Below are 14,413 nucleotides of genomic sequence, written 5' to 3'. Positions count from 1 at the left end.
AGGGGAAGGTAGTGGTGTGGTGTGGGGTGGTGTGAAATTGATGGATGGGTTATATGTGTATGTATGAATATGTATGCATGCATGTATATATATATATATTACTGTATATATATATATATATATGTATAAATGTGTGTGCATACATATACATACTACATATATACATTTATTTATTTGTTCGTTTATTTGTATAAAAGAAAATATATTTTCGAGCAGAAAACTTTTCAAAATCCATATCTCCAATCCATAACCAAGCCAAACATCAGCTAAATGTTTGGAGTGGCAAAAATTCTGAGGGTCAAGTGTATTTAAGAACGTCGCAAAAAAATAAAAAATAAAAAGACTTTTCCAATATAAGTATTGACAGAAAAGTCCATATCTTGAATTCGAACCTACACAAAATGTCAGGGAAAATATATATATATATATATATATATATATATATATATATATATATATATATATATATATATATATATATATATATATATATATATATATATATATATATACAGTATATCCTCTAAAATGGTAGTTCCAGTCGCTACTACCCTTCTGGTTTTCAGCAAGTATCCGAAGGTGACGTTGCTAGCCCTTTCTCAGCACACGGCTACAACCGCCAGGTACATAATTCACTGATTAGGGCACCAGAGACCCAATAACATTCACCTGAAAGTGTCAAAGAATCAACGCCTCGCCAAGGAATCGAAACTAGTCCCTCTTGCTGATGAGCTACGCAGCATAACCACTATGATTTGATTATATCATTAAACCGCTAAGAAGTAGTATAAGAAAGTGTTAGGTGACCACAAATCAAAGCTCCTTCATGGCTGAGTACTCTAAATCTTCGCCTGGACCCCAGTTATCAAAAAATTAAAAAAGGTGGGGGGGGCCCCTAGTCAAGATCTGAATGTTTCCCAAAATTTAATCCCCTGTTGGCATCGACGAGGCCCATCTTTGGTGAAATTTTCATAAAAATCCATAGGTAACTTTGATGCATAAACCTTCTCACATATACAGACAAATGAGCAAATTAGGAATATAACAAGAATATAACTAAATACTTTCGAAAATTCGTTTCTTTAAGAACGAATGACATTTTAATTATATAAATATTAATTTTCAAACAACACACGCGTCAAGAAAGTCCTCAGAAATAGATGAATTCATTTCAGACGTTCGTTTCTTTAAGAACTGGTGACCCCTAAAATACATAAATATTCATGTTAAAACCACAAGCGTCAGGAAAAACCATCAGAAATTGCTAAATTCATTTCTGACATTCATTTCTTGAAGAACTGGTGACGTTTAAAATATATAAATATTAATTTTCAAACCGGAAGCGTCAGGAAAAACCACCAGAAATTGATAAATTCATTTCAGATCATTTCTTAAAGAACTGGTGACATCTAAAATATATAAATATTAATTTTCAAACGACAAACGTCAAGAAAAGACCCAAAAACTGAAACGTGATTACAATCTTATTATCTTTCTCGACGCAGGCGAATCATAAGTGCCCCAAAAAATACTTCGCGTCGTCTACACTTCCCCAAACCCTACTCAGGATCGCATATATAATCGGAACCCTTACAAGCGATCGCAAAGTCCTCTCCCTCTCCCCAACTTAGAGGACCCACGGCCGTCACGCATTTTGTTTGGACACAAGACCTGGCGTCGGGTGGTGCTTCCAATGCGCAATTTGGACCTATTGATTACAAGCTTAACGTGAATTACTTAAGGGAGAAAGAAGGGGAGAGAGAGAGAGAGAGAGAGAGAGAGAGATATTTCAAGGCCATACGCTTTTCGATACGGGGATATATGGTGTCGGATCCTCTCTCTCTCTCTCTCTCTCTCTCTCTCTCTCTCTCATTCGGTGGGTTTCGAGTTCCCTGGTTGTTTTGAAGTTTGATAGCGTGGAGCGAGAAGAAGAAGAAGAAGAAGAAGAAGAAGAAGAAGAAGAAGAAGAAGAAGAAGAAGAAGAAGAAGAAGATGAAGAAAAAGAATGTTATGGTCGCCAGCGTACGGAAGTAGGAATTATAAAATTTTGCTGGATAAAAAAAAACATAATTTAAGACAAGGAATATTAAAGAGAGGTCAAAAGTACAAATGTTTGTCATTAACTTAAAAAAAAAAAGATGATTTTTCAAGGTTTTACTTCATTGGAGAAATTGTTCCTTAAAATAAAAAAAAATTAAAGTATAGAAATGAGATTTTTTTTTTTTTACATCAGTTCAAGGTGAGAAACAAAATTTTGCTGAATTGGAAAAGTTATTCTTTTCACAAAAGCAAATAAAGAAAACCAAATTAATAATAATGATTTCAGACAAGGAAAATCCAAAAGTCAATTTTGGCTCGACTGAAAAAGTCGAATTTCTACTGCTGTAAACCACTGTTGCCAAAATAATGACAAAGAGATTTAACGTGCGCAAGCACAATTCTAACTAATATTGCTTATGCAACAGAGGTTAATGTTGGCAATAGTGGAAACCAGTGTTACCATCTCAATCCTGAAATATCTATTTTGCACAAGCACAGTTTTGCATGAAACTCCTCAAAACTAATGCTGGTAACACTGATAAAGGAAACATTTTAGAATATGTTAAAAATCACATAAAAAAAATCAGAGACTTAACATATCACTTGTGTCCCTACTAAAAAAATTGTTGCTAGCGCTTAATAATTTTTTTAACATTATTAACAAAAGAAGTGTTGCTAACATGATGACAGTAATGTGTTCTCAACAGAAACCAGAATTGCTAATAAGAATTTGTTAAAACTTTGAAACAAGTGCTCTTTCCCAAAACTAATATTCTGCAAGATCTTCTACTGACACCGGAATTGACAACATAAGAACAACCCCAAATTGCTTTACTGACACCAATAACACAACGACATAGCACACAGCACTGCCAACACTCACTGCAAGAACGGCCCTTTGCTGAAACCATTACTACCAACACAATTAAAAAAAAAAACCTTTAATGAAGCCACTATTACCAACACAACAACGAGACCTAACTTAGCAACCGGTTGGCAAGACCTTTTCCCTCGACGTCCTACGACACAAATGATCGCATTTATTTATTTATTTCTCTCGTTTGCCACAGGGGGGATCAAATGTCAAACCTTTCTTTCTCTTCTCTTGTTTTTTTCCCCCGGGAAGCCTTTCTACGCCACCTGAGGTGTTATTTTAGAGGTTTAGCAGAGGCTCATGTCGCCGTTGGAGAATATGATAAAGAAGCGCATAACGATTCTTCTTCTTTGCTTTTTTGGTTTTGGGAATTAACAGGGATTCCAGGGAAGTATTGACTTGGATTCTCCATGCAGACTTACCTTTGATATATAAATTGATAAATAAATTTATAATTCTTTGATATAATTAATCAACACAAACACATTTCTTCAGTAACAAGTCACTCAGCAAAAACTAAAGGCAGTTACCCTTGACAGATGTCCATTCATAAATAAACTTATAATTCTTTGATATAATTAATCAACACAAATACATCTCTTCAGTAACAAGTCACTCAGCAAAAACTAAAGGCAGTTACCTCTGATATACTGTATGTCCATTCATAAATAAATTTATATCCTTTGATATAACTAATCAACACAAATACATCTCTTCAGTAGCAAGTCACTCAGCAAAAACTAAAGACAGTTACCTTTGACATATGTCCATTCATAAATAAATAAATTTATAATTCTTAGATACAACTAACCAACAAATACATTTCTTTACTAACAAGTTGGGTGGCTTTGCAAATAACCTGAATCAAATGACAACTGAATTTACCAACAACTCTTCAAATGCACCTTACCTGAGGACAGAATTGAAAAAGGACACCAACTCTTTCAGCTCAAGAGTCTGAAAAGAAGAAAAGAATGTATTAGGAATAAGTCACTTTTATGGGTAAAATACTCAATGACATGCATACTTAAAATCAGCAGATTTTTTATTATTTGAATATCAGGAAAGTAAGCATGAGATTAAATAACAACTTGAAAACATAATGGTAATTGAAAAGAGAAGTTACAGAAACTGGCAAAATAACACAATATTACTATTTGCACAATTAGATAAAAAAATTTCTGGCACAGGATTTCATCCTTCCCTGGGCATCTAAGGAGTTGGTCAGTGACGAGGAAAACTTGCATGAAGCTGCAGCCACCCTCCATAGAGGAAAATATTTACAGTGGAAGAGGGGGAATATATTTATAGACCAAAATATACTATTCCATCTCTCCCTTCCAAAGTGTCTCCCTCTTCCAAGATAATCTCCCTTCTAAGCTTCTTCCTTCTTCCAAGCACAATGATGGGGCTTCTTCTTTTCAGTGCCTCATCTCCCTCCCACCCCTCCTCAATCCCCCCTCCCTCCCTCCATTCCTCCTCTTCCTCCTCCTCCTCCAGGAAGGTCCTCTGGGAGGTCCACCAACCACCTCATGACAGATCTTCTGGAAACTCAATCTATCAGTTCATTTAGAAGTCTTCTGTCGTCGGCTAAACTTCCCTATAAGCCTTCGCTGATTCTTCCATTGGGCTCCCCTGGATAAAAGGGTATTGGCTGACACAACAACAATGACTGCAACAACAGCAGCAGCAACAGAAGATGGGAAACCAACGGAAAAAACAACGCCATTAGTTAAAACAATACTGGCTCGGATAGAGCAATATGGCGGAATTCAAAAGGCTATTTGCTTCTTCTTAGATAAAAAGATGTGATTATGTATTCTCTCGTTGTATCTATCTCTCTCTCTCTTTCTCTCTCTCGCTGAGCCTCGAGGAGCCACAAGATCGATCCGCGGTCGAGAAAAACCGACAGTAATGCTAATAAACCTCTAATTGTCATAAGCATTGAATTATGTTTCTGACACTTACAGGTTTCAGCCAAGTAAAAAATGGCAGACCTCGACGAGTTCACATTTGCCTCCACTGAGGAGAAACCATTCACCAAATCTTCAGATGTCCTGTCTGTGTGTGTGTGTGTCTGTCTGTCTGTCTGTATGTCTGTGTGTCTGTTTCACAAGGTGCTAAACACTGCAACACTTCAAAACACTTGTTTAAGTCCCCGCTGGTCGATCAAGTTGCCCCATCTATTCAAGTTATTAACAACACCATCTCGGCCTCTTATTGGCCCGTGAAAGTTCCAAAGTAAATATTATCTTATCCGGCTCCGATATTGCTTCGTTTCGTGCTCGAACGGGGCTCGAATGGGTACGAATTCGAAGATTGTCCCGTGAAGCCTCTAGGATGCAGAATTAAATACAAAGTAAAACTCGAGTTGAGTGTTCGTTTCTGAACACGATCTGTACTCGAAAATATAAACACAAGAACCTCAATTCGAATTCTTGAACTTGTATTGGGATTCGAACACAACCAGAAGTAACTCGAAAGACAACAAATCACAAGAGTGAGGGTTCGAACACACGAACTTGCTCACAGATTCGAGCACAACTCAAAAGAAGTTTCTAAAGTAAATTTAACTTACAATTTGTGAGTTCGAACAGAATAGACTGTGCTCGAAAATTTCCGAACGTAAGCTTCACCACTCAGTTAATAATAATAATAATAATAATAATAATAATAATAATAATAATAATAATAATAATAATAATAATAAATAATAATAATAATAATAATAATAATAATAATAATAATAATAATAATAATAATTTTCACGAAGGCTTCAATTTCAACTATATTTAATAAGGGTTCGAATCCCTATTAAAATATAAGTTTGAATTCAAAGTCAATTTACAAATCTTTGAATGTAAACATAAAAAAAAATCTCTGAATTTTAATATTTGAAAGTCTGCTAACTTATGAAGAATTTCTTTTATTATGAAGTTTATTTGCAATTGTATAAATAAACATAAATACATAATACATACTTATGATTTAGTCATAGTCTTTATACATATATACATACATACATACACATTGGATAAACAGTGACATACATTCATAAAGATTAAACAATTATCTTTGTACACACGTGCAAAAATAAACTTTATGAAGCTTCACATACATACATACATGTATACATACACACACATACACACACACCCACACACAAAGCACCTGACATACACGCATCAATTTGACAGGACGCAAGCAAATGGGCGTGAGGTGTTGTGTTTCAGCCCCGAAAAACAGATTCGTAATTGTCGGTAACCAAATCATGAATGATTATTTCTGGTCCTTAAATAATCACCTTTCATTAGTGAATGACATGGAGGCGATGTCAGAATTGGCTTTAATGAAGGGAGAAGGAGAGAAGCGGTGATAAAAATGGAATCAGGAAAATCGTGATAAAATTGAGTTTAACGGAGAGAATGAGAGGGAGAAAATTGATAACGGAAGAGGGATTAAGATGACGATTAAAATGGCGTGTTTTTTTTGAAGGAGGTAGATAGGAGAGAAGCGGTGATAAAAATGGAATAAGGGAAAACTATGCTAAAATTGACTTTAATAAAGAGGATGAAAGGGAGAAAATTGATAACAGAAAAGGAATTAAGATAAAGATAAAAATGACGTGTTTTTTTAAAGGAGGTAGGTAGGAGAGAAGCGTTGATAAAAATGGAATATGCAAAAAAGTTGAAAACAGAAGAGGAAAATTAAAATAATACAGATAATAATGTTGTGTGTTTTGAAGGAGGTAAATAGGAAAGAAGCGATTATAGAAGAGGAATAAGGGAATTAATAACGGAAGAAGAATTGATTTAAATGACAAAACTGGCGTGTTTTGGAAAGAGGTAGATAAGAAAGAATCGGTGAGGGGGAATAGGGAAAATTACGCTAAAACTGAAGAAGAGGTATCAAGACAAGAAAATAATAAATAATAAAACATGTATAAAGATAATAAGTAGCAATGAAAGAGTAAAAACAATAATTTCAAAAGATGCTTCAAAGAAATGATGAGGAATGTGAGAAGCAGTGTCAAAAGTTGTATAAAGTAAATTACGAGGAAAAAACTATAATAACGAAAAGGAGACAGAAATAAAAGAGGTTAATGAGATTAACGAAAAGTGGAAAAAGAAAAAATCGTAAACTCAATAACAAACAAGTGAAAAATACGCCGAAGTTTCCTCGGCGCAGTCGAGTTTTCTGTACAGCGTATAATCAAGGCCACCGAAAATCGATCTATCTTTCGGTGGTCTAGGTATAATGCTGTATGAGCCACGGCCCATGAAACTTTAACCACGGCCCGGTTGTGGCCTGGCCTATATCGTTGCCAGAAGCACGATTATGGCTAATTTTAACCTTAAATGAAATCAAATCAAAACTACTGAGGCTAGAGGGCTGCAATTTGGTATGTTTGATGATTGGAGGGTGGATGATCAACATACCAATTTGCAGCCCTCTAGCCTCAGTAGTTTTTAAGAGACAAAGCCGGCACAATAGTTTTCCTTTCAGAAAACTAAAAGGGAGATTGAGACAGATAAGTGAAGGAAGAAGTAAATAAGAGATAGAATAACTTGATTACAACAACAAAAAAAAGTAAGACAGAGAGAGAGAGAGAGAGAGAGAGAGAGAGAGAGAGAGAGAAAGAGCCTTCAAGGTACTGGCATAGTTAAGGTCAGTAGGTAAGAGGCAAGAACAAGAAGAAGAAGAAGAAGAAGAAGAGTAAGCATCACCCGTGAGATGATGATTCTCCCAGGGGTCAACAGAGGTCAATCTCGGCGCAGCTGAACCAATGGAGTGATGTTTGCGTTCCATTCCTCCGAGGTCAGGCCCCCGGGGAGGCGACACAGACACACACAAAACACACACACACACACACACACACACACTTGCCGTTTTGACCAACCCTCGAGTGGTCCTCGAAGGCTCTTAATTGAATGCCCCTCTTAGGGCACTAAGTGAAACAACGGCGGCAAGGGCTTGTAAGCCCTTGTCTGATTTAAGGGGGGCGCCGTGGAAGGGCCAGATGGCTTGGCTTGGCTTGGCCTGAGGTGAGATGCTGAAGAAGAAGAAGAAGAAGAAGATTATGAAAAAGATGGAGTCACTGAGGTGAAAAGAAGAAGAAGAAGAAGAAGTAGAAGAAGAAGAAGAAGAAGAAGACAGAGTCTTTGTAAAGGATAGAAAGAGATGGAGAATTGACAAGAAAGGAGAGAGAATATAATGAGATAAAATGAAATAAAAAGATGCAAAAGCAGAATAAGAATAAGAAGAAGAAGAAGAAGAAGAAGAAGAAGAAGAAGAAGAAGAAGAAGAAGAAGAAGAAGAAGAAGGAGAAGAAGAAGAAGAAGGAGACATGGTCTCTGTAAAGGATGCAGAGAGACAGAGAAGAAAGGAAAGAGAATATAACGAGATAAATTGAGATAAAAAAAGATGGAAGGACGTCAAAATATTCAGAGACATGGGGCTGGTTTACCAAAATACTTTCAGTCATTTACATTTTCTATCACAAATACTAAAACGTCATTCGCAACGTTTTCTTTCACGAACAGAGGGAAGCTGCCGCTCTCCTTAATATAGAGTAATGCCTATATCGTTAAATAAATGGTTTCCTGGGTCGTGAAACACTTAAATTCACACCAGAAGTTAGTTATTGAGTTTGAGAAAAAAAATTCTAAAATTCCATTTGTTCTTTTCATAAGATTCTGATAACAGGTTCATACTGGGATAATGTGAATTCATCACCTTTCTCTTCCATGAAACCCTTTTTATATCCACTGTAAACCTGTTTTTCTTCCATACAACCCTTTTTTAATCATCATTTCGACCACTCATCCTTTCAACCCTCTATATAGAAGCCTTTAGATTCTTCCTCTGCATGTAACCCTTCATAAACCAACTCATAGTCTCCATAGATCTATACAACCCATTATGCATCAATTTCAAGAACCTTAATTTCATATAACTCTTTCTACATACTTTATCCATATCTTCTGTACAACCCTTTTTATATTATTCAACAGGCCTTTCCTTCTATATAACTAATTTTAAATCAACCCTTAGACAACCTCTCTCTCTCTCTCCCCTGTACAACCCTACAACCCTTGTACATCATCTTACAACCCTTCAACCCTCCCCCTTCAAAACAACCCATCCCACACCTTCCCCTCCCATCCTCCCACCACCATAACCCCCATTCCCCTCCCCAATCATTGCCGGGATGGGTCTGAAACGTACTTTCTTAAACAGAGCCCCAAGATGAAAGGAAGGATCGCGTTTCAAACTCGTAGTCTCGTCTCTCTCTTTCCCTAATTTTAGATCCGGAATCCATTAATTCTGTTTATCTATTATGACTGCTGCTGGGACCTTTATTTTCTCGTTTTTTTTTAGTTGGTATTTTTTTTTTCTTTAGAGGGTTTGGTTTGTAAGTTTGTTGAATTAATGGTAAATGTTTTTTGGTTACTGTTTTCGAGGGGTGGTAAAATTAGAAGGTTATTTTAATAGCTTCTTTAAGGATAAAGATATTTTTGTACTCTCGTAATTGAAGAATCTCTCTCTCTCTCTCTCTCTCTCTCTCTCTCTCTCTCTCTCTCTCTCTCTCTCTCTCTCTCTCTCTGAGAGAGCTCTGACATTACGAGACACCTCACACATTAAAATTTAGGATAAAGTGTGTATGAAGTGTGTAAAGAAACAAACATGTGTATGTAATCATATATATGTACATAAAAACACCTTTACACTTTTACCCTCTAAGTATCTTAATATATCAGCACCCAACTACATTGTACCCTGCCAGCTGCACCACCACAATACAAAAGGCACTCGAGAAACTGACCACTAAATAAACATAACCAAACACCACAAGACCTAAACAGTCACCCCTGAAAGAAAACCCCATAAAAGCCGCATAGAAAACGGGATTCATCCAGTTCCCAATCCACTGTCTGGCAGAACAACGATCGTCATTCGTCACCAATTGTAGCCTCAATGGGATCACCAATCTTCACCAATCGTCGCGTCCACGCACGGACATGCCTCGGGAATGTGGCCACAATAAGACGGGGCCGAAGTACGACTTGATATTGGTCGCAGCTGGCGTGGAGAGGAGGAGAAGGAGGAGGAGGAGGAGGAGGAGGAGGAGGAGGAGGAGGTTATGGCCTCATCATCCAAGCACGCCATGTTCGTCTCAGATGTGACGTACAGTTTTTTATTAAATGATTTTTGTATTTGTTGTTAAAATGGGCATTTATTTAAACATATTAATCATAACAGTAATAAATTTCAATTTTACGATATATATCTAATGGGAAAAATACAATAGTTCAGAAAAACAAGAAAACATTTCGAAGAATAAATAAAAAAAGGAAATTCACAAAGCTTTAGACATTTCATCCATAATACGACAACTCTTCCGAGAATGCATGACATACACAGCAACGTACGAGAACCCAAAACTCCGGAAGTAAGATTCAACTTAAATATAGAAATGAAATAACAAGGAAAAATAAGAGAGCATTTCGAAGAAATATTATATAATGGAAAGGCACAAAGATTCACATATTTCACTCATAACACGACAACTCTTCTCAGAATGCATGACATGCTTAGCAACGTACGAGAATTCAAAACCCAGGAAGGAGGACATACATTTATCAAGGATCCTTGAAGACATTTTTTACATTCATGTCTCTGACAAAGAAATAATAAATATCACATTTTTCTTAATTAAATTGTCTGTTAATTTATTTCACCTTATTTTGCACTCGACTGCAAAGTTTTGTTACAAAATACTGAATAGAATTCTAATAGTTTTATGATTCTATAAACTCCAGTGATTAGATTCTGGATCTGGAATAAGAGGCAGGATCTGGAGCCAATGGCTCCGAGGACGGACTTATTTCCAGTGGCTATGAGGTGCCATTTGGATCCAGTGGAATCCGAAGTAGGAATAAAAATCATCTAAACAGCCTTATGTTCATTTCAAGATTGAAATAGGCAAAATTGATGTGTGTCAATCCTTAATTTAAATACCAAACTCTGTGAGAGGTCTATTAAAAAATTTTGACGAACTCTTTGATAAATTCTAATGAAGACATCTCTCTCTCTCTCTCTCTCTCTCTCTCTCTCTCTCTCTCTCTCTCTCTCTCTCTCTCTCTCTCTCTCTCTCACTTTTATTAACTGAAAATGACCCAGTACAAAGACCTTTGCATATCGAAGGAATTCTTTTGACATCACGAGGTCTGGCCACTTTAGGGATAAAAGGTCCGTGATGTAAATTCTATAGAATACTGGGTATTCATTGCAATAAACCGAGTTATTTCCGGATGACATGAAAGATTGGAATTCACTGGAGAGAGAGAGAGAGAGAGAGAGAGAGAGAGAGAGAGAGAGAGAGAGAGAGAGAGAGAGAGAGAGAAAATGTATATATCTGTGTATCGTTTGATACTTTTAACTATGAATAAGTAATGGTAACAGATAAAAAATAAACTTGAATAGGAAAATTCTATCAAAATTAATGCAAATTAAAAGGTTTTCTAAAACATTCATTCTATATGGATATAAATCTATATAACCTTTCCCAGAAATTATTCTAAAAAGAAGACCTCTCCCCCAGAATTAAAACAACAGGCCCAATTTCCAAATAATAATAATAATAATAATAATAATAATAATAATAATAATAATAATAATAATAATAATAATAATAAACTCCGTCAACCGGATCACGCTACCAACACACAAAAGCAATCCACGTGACGCCCCAAAATGAAATGAGACGCCAAGGTCACGCCACCCAGCACTTCCGGCGTGTTCCAAGAATAAATGCCCACCAGTAAAATCTCCTGAAAGGTCAGCAGGTCAACCAGAGAGGTCACGTGACCCTTGAACTTTCGAGCTATACTTGGAAAAGCGAATCTATTCATACCCAGTCGGTTTTCACTTTTCAAACAAGTGGGGGTTCTTGATTCCTGCTTTATGCCAGCGTTGGCACCTACCCTGGGGCGTCCCTACCCTGTGGTAGGGCGTGAGATGGAATCAGAAGCCTGTTGTGGACCCCAGGACTCTGTAACACTAAATAAACGAGTAAAAATGTGACGAAGTTTCTTCGGAGCAATCGAGTTTTCTGTTACAGCGTATGATGTTGTATGGAACTCTCAGCCATGGCCCATGAAACTCTTAGCCGCGGCCCATGAGACTTTAACCACCGCCCGGTAGTGGCCTGTGTTATTGGCACCTATAACAGTGCCAGATGCACGGTCATGGCTAACTTCAACCTTGAATAAAAATAAAAACTACTGAGGGTAGAGGGCTGCAATTTGGTATGATTGATGATTGGAGGGTGGATGATCAACATACCAATTTCCAGCCCTCTAGCCTCAGTAGTTTTCAAGACCTGAGGGCGGACGGAAAAAAAGTGCGGACGCACAGACAAAATATCCATCCCAATAATAGCTTTCTTTGACGGAAAACTAAAACCAACACCGAACGATTATCCAAACCCAATAATACGAACCTGCGCAATCTTCCCCAAAGAGGAATAAGCAAAGGTCACATCTATTTAAAGAAAGCGATCCTCAAGTTCTTATCATCACTTCCCCAACCCCCGGCCCCTTCATAAGCGCCGGAATCCTCGCGGCCTTCCCCAAGGGGATGACCGAGCGTCCTATCTGTTCGAGGGGGAGAAACGATCTCACCTCCGAGAGCATCAATTTACCCGATTCTAATAAATATCTTTCGAGGGTTATTCTTTTTTGGGGGAGGTATTCATCTCTATTGCTGGTTGGATGACATCATGTGGTGGGTGTCTTCGTTCGAGGTATGAGAAGGAGAGGAGGAGTGGAAGGTGAATGGGAGGAGGAAGAAGAAGAAGAATTACGAAAAGAGGAATGGAAGAATGAAAGAACGAGGAAATTGCTAAGATTTATGGTGCGTGAATATCAACATTCGTATATCATCTGCAGGCAAGGCGAGGAATGAATTACACTTTATTCAATAAACAATGGACATTCCATTAAATGACAGAATATTCATCTATAAAAATACCTTAATGACACTGTAATATCGATATGAAGAAATATGACGCGTTCCTTGATAATTAACTACTGTTATGAATAATATTGTAATGATTAAATTTAATCATAATTTTGACATTTCACGCCTTGAACAAAATCTACGGTATTTGTTTGATAAGTTTCGTCTTGTCCTGATTAAATCGTTAAAAAGATTAGCGTCGTTATATTGCTCTTACGTCGACCTATGAATTAGTACCTTGGAGTTAGCTGACTAATGTGGGTCACAATTAAAGTAAAGAAGACTAAAAATGATAACAGGACATTTAGTAACGAAAAATAAAAAAGTTATGTACATATAATTTTCAACAAGATTTGAATAAACTGGAAATTAATGGACACCAGCGTCTTCTGAGGTCAATAAGGGTGGGGCTAGCAACCTCACTCTTACGAATAAATGGAAACGGGAGACAAATGTATTAATCGGTATTTAATAAAGCCATGAATATTTAAACCGAAACAAGAAGAAAATATGAAAAATTATTTAATAAAGATGTGAATATTTAAAACGAAATAAACAGAAAATATGACAAATTATTTGATAAACATATGAATATTTAAACTGAAATAAAAATAAGATACTGAAAATCACAGCTAAATATTCATTACACGAAATAAAAACTTGAAATTTAAAATGAGAATTTATGTGGGATTTTTCTTTCGAATTAGATAAAATGAAGTATCTTGAAAAGGATAAATGAAGATCAAAAAGATAATAAAGGAGTAAGTGGCATAGACAAGAAAATAAAGATTTGTGACGTAAGGAAGACGGAGAAGAAATAGTAAGGTTCAACAACTAATAAAACCCATTAAAGTTGAACAAATATAATGTAAATAAAGGAAAAATGCGAGATAATAAAATACGGAATGAGGGACAAAGCAAACAATGATAATAAGAGTGAAAAGACGAAATAAAAAAAATGGAAATTTAAAAACTATTAAAATCAAATCTACATTCCCTTCTACTAAACTGCTAAATAATAAAAACAATAATTATTTTGGCTTACAAATCAAAAATAATAATGCTAGTGAATAAATAAAGATTACAGCAATTTAAACGAAGGAAATAAAGATAATAATAAAGACTCATGTTGCACCAATAGAGATCATTTAGATCAAAGTTGTTTAGTTGGGAAAATATTTATTAGGAAAATATAAATAAACAGTACAAATCGAACTTATTATTATTATTATTATTATTATTATTATTATTATTATTATTATTATTATTATTATTATTATTATTATTATTATTATTATTGCACAAACACCTTTCAATCACAAACACAAAATTAAGAATGTCTTACAAACTGCGACCGCGACAAGAACCATTGCAAGATTAATGATTCGAAAATACACATTTAAAATGAGTGATGGCCTAAGTACGCGCCTAACTCCCCAAAGCATACATTAAGTTTATTTGCTTAACTGTTTTGCT

The 14,413-nt window shown here is 36.0% G+C and overlaps 1 protein-coding gene across 8 annotated transcripts in view; it reads right to left on the bottom strand.

Moving 5' to 3' along the window:
• Positions 1-14,413, bottom strand: part of eya (eya transcriptional coactivator and phosphatase 2) — a 226,846-nt gene that overhangs the window by 142,988 nt on the left and 69,445 nt on the right. For all 8 annotated transcript variants that reach the window (XM_067133813.1, XM_067133810.1, XM_067133816.1 and 5 more), the window contains exon 2: positions 3,825-3,871. The gene's annotated coding sequence lies outside the window, so the exon portion shown is untranslated. The remainder of the gene's footprint in view (positions 1-3,824; positions 3,872-14,413) is intronic.

Source organism: Macrobrachium rosenbergii, chromosome 34, assembly GCF_040412425.1.
Source record: "Macrobrachium rosenbergii isolate ZJJX-2024 chromosome 34, ASM4041242v1, whole genome shotgun sequence".
Lineage (NCBI taxonomy): Eukaryota > Metazoa > Arthropoda > Malacostraca > Decapoda > Palaemonidae > Macrobrachium > Macrobrachium rosenbergii.
Note: the sequence above shows the minus strand (reverse complement) of the source record. Positions and strands in the feature narration are given on the sequence as shown.